Source organism: Oncorhynchus keta, unplaced genomic scaffold (assembly GCF_023373465.1).
Source record: "Oncorhynchus keta strain PuntledgeMale-10-30-2019 unplaced genomic scaffold, Oket_V2 Un_contig_23780_pilon_pilon, whole genome shotgun sequence".
NCBI classification, from domain to species: Eukaryota; Metazoa; Chordata; class Actinopteri; order Salmoniformes; family Salmonidae; genus Oncorhynchus; species Oncorhynchus keta.
In genome coordinates this window covers 12562-17547 of record NW_026283571.1, presented here as the reverse complement: position 1 = coordinate 17547, position 4986 = coordinate 12562, and the positions used below count along the sequence as shown (strand labels likewise).

General features: G+C 56.5%; 1 long non-coding RNA gene across 1 annotated transcript; it reads right to left on the bottom strand.

Annotated features, from left to right (window-relative positions):
- Positions 1–339: 339 nt before the first annotated feature.
- Positions 340–4180, bottom strand: LOC127921835 (uncharacterized). The gene is made up of 3 exons (XR_008109723.1): positions 4140–4180; positions 486–563; positions 340–443 (listed from the first exon to the last, which is right to left on the bottom strand). It is a non-coding gene; the product is annotated as an uncharacterized LOC127921835 (long non-coding RNA).
- Positions 4181–4986: the final 806 nt, after the last annotated feature.

The window sequence follows — 4986 nt, the reverse complement described above, 5'->3', positions numbered from 1 at the left end:
ACCTCCTCACCTAACGTTACCGTTCAGGACGCCTGCTGTAATCCTCCTCACTCCAACGTCTACTGCTCAGGGGACGCCCTCTGGCTGTAACCGTCCTCGCCTAACGTCACTCGTTTCAGGGACGCCTCTGCTGTAATCCTCCTACCTAACGCTACCGTTCAGGTGACGCCTGCTGTAACCGTCCCTCACCTAACGTTACCGTTAGGGGACGCCCTGCTGTAACCTCCTCACCTAACGCTACCGCTTCAGGGGACGCCCTGCCGTAACCTCTCACCTAACGTTACCGTTCAGGGACCGCCTGCTGTAACCTCCTCACCTAACGTTGCCGTTCAGGGACGCCTGCTGTAACCTCCTCACCTAACGTTACCGTTCAGGGGACGCCCTGCTGTAACCTCCTCACCTAACGTTACCGTTCAGGGGACGCCCTGCTGTAACCTCCTCACCTAACGTTACCGTTCAGGGACGCCCTGCTGTAACCTCCTCACCTAACGTTACCGTTCAGGGGACGCCCTGCTGTAACCTCCTCACCTAACGTTACCGTTCAGGGGACGCCCTGCTGTAACCTCCTACCTAGCGTTGCTCGTTTCAGGGGGCGCCCTGCTGCCCCTCTCTGCATTACAGTTGGGGGTAGCCCTGCTGTAACCTCCTCACCTAACGTTACCGCTTCAGGGGACAGCCCTGCTGTAACCGTCTCACCTAACGTTACCGTTCAGGGACGCCCTGCTGTAACCTCCTCACCTAACGTTACCGTTCAGGGACGCCCCTGCTGTAACCTCCTCACCTAACGTTACCGTTCAGGGGACGCCCTGCTGTAACCTCCTCACCTAACGTTACCGTTCAGGGACGCCTGCTGTAACCGTCTCACCTAACGTTACCGTTCAGGGGACGCCTGCTGTAACCGTCTCACCTAACGTTACCGTTCAGGGGACGCCCTGCTGTAACCGCCTCACCTAACGCTTGCTCTCCGGCTACCGTTCTGGGGACGCCTGCTGTAACCGCCTCACCTAACGCTACCGTTCGGGACGCCCTGCTGTAACCGCCTCACCTAACGCTACCGCTCAGGACGCCCTGCTGTAACCTCCTCACCTAACGTTACCGTTCAGGGACGCCCTGCTGTAACCGTCTCACCTAACGCAATGTTCAGGGACGCTCTGCTGTAACCGTCTCACCTAACGTTACCGTTCAGGGACACCCCTGCTAACCTCCTCACCTAACGTTACCGTTCAGGGACGCCCTGCTGTAACCTCCTCACCTAACGTTGCCGTTCAGGGACGCCCTCTGTAACCTCCCTCACCTAACGTTACCGTTCAGGGACGCCCTGCTGTAACCTCCTCACCTAACGTTACCGTTCAGGACGGCTGTAACCTCCTCACCTAACGCTACCGTTCAGGGGACGCCTGCTCCTCCTCACCTAACGTTACCGTTCAGGGGACGCCCTGCTGTAACCTCCTCACCTAACGCTACCGCTCAGGGGACGCCTGCTGTAACCTCTCACCTAACGCTCTACCGCTCAGGGGGACGCCCTGCTGTAACCTCACCTAACGTTACCGTTCAGGGGACGCCTGCTGTAACCTCTCACCTAACGTTACCGTTCAGGGGACGTACTGCCGTAACCTCCTCACCTAACGCTGCAGTTCAGGGGACGCCCTGCCGTAACCTCCTCACCTAACGTTACCGGGCCCAGGGACGCCCTGCTGTAACCTCCCTCACCTAACGTTACCGTTCAGGGACGCCCTGTTGCAACCTCCCCACCCAACGTTCGCTCAGGACGCCCTGCTGTAACCTCTCCTCACCTAACGCTACCGTTCAGGGGACGCCCTGCTGCAACCTCCTCACCTAACGCCACCGTTCAGGACGCCCTGCTGTAACCTCCTCACCTAACGTTACCGTTCAGGGACGCCCTGCTGTAATCACCTCACCTAACCGTTACCGGCTCAGGGGATTTCCCTGCTGTAACCTCCTCACCTAACGCTACCGTTCAGGGACGCCCTGCTGTAACCTCCCTCACCTAACGTTACCGTTCAGGGACGCCCTGCTGTAACCTCTCACCTAACGTTGCCGTTCAGGGACGCCCTGCTGTAACCTCCTCACCTAACGCGTACCGTTCAGGGGACGCCTGCTGTAACCTCCTCACCTAACGCGTACCGGCTCAGGGACGCCTCTGCTGTAACCTCCTCACCTAACGTTACCGTCCAGGGGACGCCTGCTGTAACCTCCCTCACCTAACGTGCTACCGTTCAGGGGACACCCTGCTGTAACCTCACCTAACGCTACTGCTCAGGGGACTTAGCCCCCTGCTGTAACCTCCTCACCTAACGCTACCGTTCAGGGGACGCCTGCTGTACCTTTCCTCACCTCCGCGGCCGGCTCAGGACGCCCTGCTGTAACCGCCTCACCAACGCTACCGCTCAGGGGACGCCCCTGTAACCTCCTCACCTAACGTTACCGTTCAGGGACGCCCTGCTGTAACCTCCTCACCTAACGTTACCGCTCAGGGGACGCCCCTGCTGCAACCTCTCACCTCTCCGCTACCGCTCAGGGGACGCCTGCTGTAACCTCACCTAACGTTACCTCCGTTACCGTTCAGGGACATTCCCTGCTGTAACCTCCTCACCTAACGTTACCGTTCAGGGGACACCCTGCTGTAACCTCCTCACCTAACGTTATCGTCTTTCAGGGGGACGCCTGCCGTAACCTCTCACCTAACGTTACCGTTCAGGGGACACCTCTGCTGTAACCTCCTCACCTAACGTTACCGTTCAGGGGACGCCCTGCTGTAACCTCACCTAACGTTACACGTTCAGGGGACGCCCTGCTGTAACCTCTCACCTAACGTTACCGCTCAGGACGCCTGCTGTAACCGTCTCACCTAACGTTACCGTCAGGGACGCCCCTGCTGTAACCTCACCTAACGCTACCGTTCAGGACGCCCTGCTGCAACCTCCTCACCTAATGCCCTGGGGACGCCTCTGCTGTAACCGCTCTACCTAACGTTACCGTTCAGGGGACACCCTGCTGTAACCTCCTCACCTAACGCTACCGTTCAGGACGCCCTGCTGTAACCTCTCTCACCTAACGTTACCGCTCAGGGGACACCCTGCTGTAACCTCCTCACCTAACGTTACCGTGTCCCTCCCCACCTAACGTTACCGACGCCTGCTGTAACCTCCTCACCTAACGTTACCGTTCAGGGGACGCCTGCTGTAACCTCCTCACCTAACGACCGTTCAGGGCCCTGAACCTCCTCACCTAACGCTGGGACGCCTCAAACTCCTCCACCCAATCCACCTCAACGCCTGCTGCAACCTCCTCACCTAACGGGACGCCCTGCTGTAACCTCCTCACCTAACGTTACTGCTTCAGGGACGCCCTGCTGTAACCTCCTCACCTAACGTTATCGTCAGGGGACGCCTGCTGTAACCGTCTCCCACCTAACGTTACTGTCGCCAGGGACGCCCTGCTGTAACCTCCTCACCTAACGTTACCGTTCAGGGACGCCCTGCCGTAACCCTCCTCACCCAACGCCACCGCTCAGGGACGCCTGCTGTAACCTCCTCACCTAACGTTACCGTTCAGGGGACACTGCTGTAACCTCCCTCACCTAACGTTACCGTTCAGGGGACGCCCTGCTGTAACCTCTCACCTAACGTTACCGCTCAGGGGGACGCCCTGCTGTAACCTCCTCACCTAACGTTACCGTTCAGGGACGCCCTGCTGTAACCTCACCTAACGTTACCGTTCTGGGACACCCTGCTGTAACCTCCTCACCTAACGCTACTGCTCAGGGACGCCCTGCTGTAACCTCACCTAACGTTACCGTTTGGGACGCCTGCTGTAACCTCCTCACCTAACGTTATCGCTCAGGGGACGCCCTGCTGTAACCGTCTCACCTAACGTTACCGGCTCAGGGGACGCCCTGTGTAACCTCCTCACCTAACGTTACTCAGGGACGCCCTGCTGTAACCTCACCTAACGTTACCGTTCAGGGACGCCTGCTGTAACCTCCTCACCTAACGTTACCGCTCAGGGACGCCCTGCTGTAACCTCCTCACCTAACGTTACCGTTCAGGGGACGCCCTGCTGTAACCGTCTCACCTAACGTTACCTCCGTTACCGTTCAGGGGACGCCCTGCTGTAACCTCCTCACCTAACGTTACCGTTCAGGGGACGCCCTGCTGTAACCTCCTCACCTAACGTTACCGTTCAGGAGCGCCCTGCTGTAACCGTCCCACCTAACGTTACCTCTCCGTTACCGTTCAGGGGACGCCCTGCTGTTACCCTCCCTACTCCTCTCCTCTCCTCTACTGCATCCCTGTATTTTTATAAAATTATACAATTATTAGTGGGTCTCAAATTTGTGGAAGGCTTATATTTTTCCTAAGTATAATTTCACAAGCCCTGAATTCATGACATTAATTTCTGTCGTATTTTGACCTTTAAATTGTTCAACAAAGATTATTTAGACTTCCACATTATGTTGTTACAGCCTGGCACTAACCTTGGTGATCATGGAGATCATAGCAGAGAGAGGCTGCTCTCCGTTGGTATCGATCACCAGCATCTCCTCTCCGAAGTCGCAGAAGAGCTGTCCGAAGAGTCCCCGCGTGTCAGCGATCACCAGCTTGATGCCGTTACTGTGACAGAAGTCTCCAACACGCTGCTGCTCTTCTAGAGGGAGTTGGATCAGGACCACAACCTACAACACAGAGACATGTTATCACACATTCAATGTTTATAAAAAAAAAAATAATTCACAAGAGAATTGCATTTAAAAAAAGTCCAAAATCCATCTCTACCATATATGGTAGACAAATTAGGTGGGATAATATAGCATGATTAGGAGTGAACAGACTGTCGTCATGGCCACGGTCAAGTCAACTCACTGCTCCGTGGCAACGGGTCCATCAAACGCCAACTGACAAGCTAGCGGCTACAGGTTCCTGTGTGATAACTCCTGTTTCTGTAGTGAGACCGCTGGATGTACAG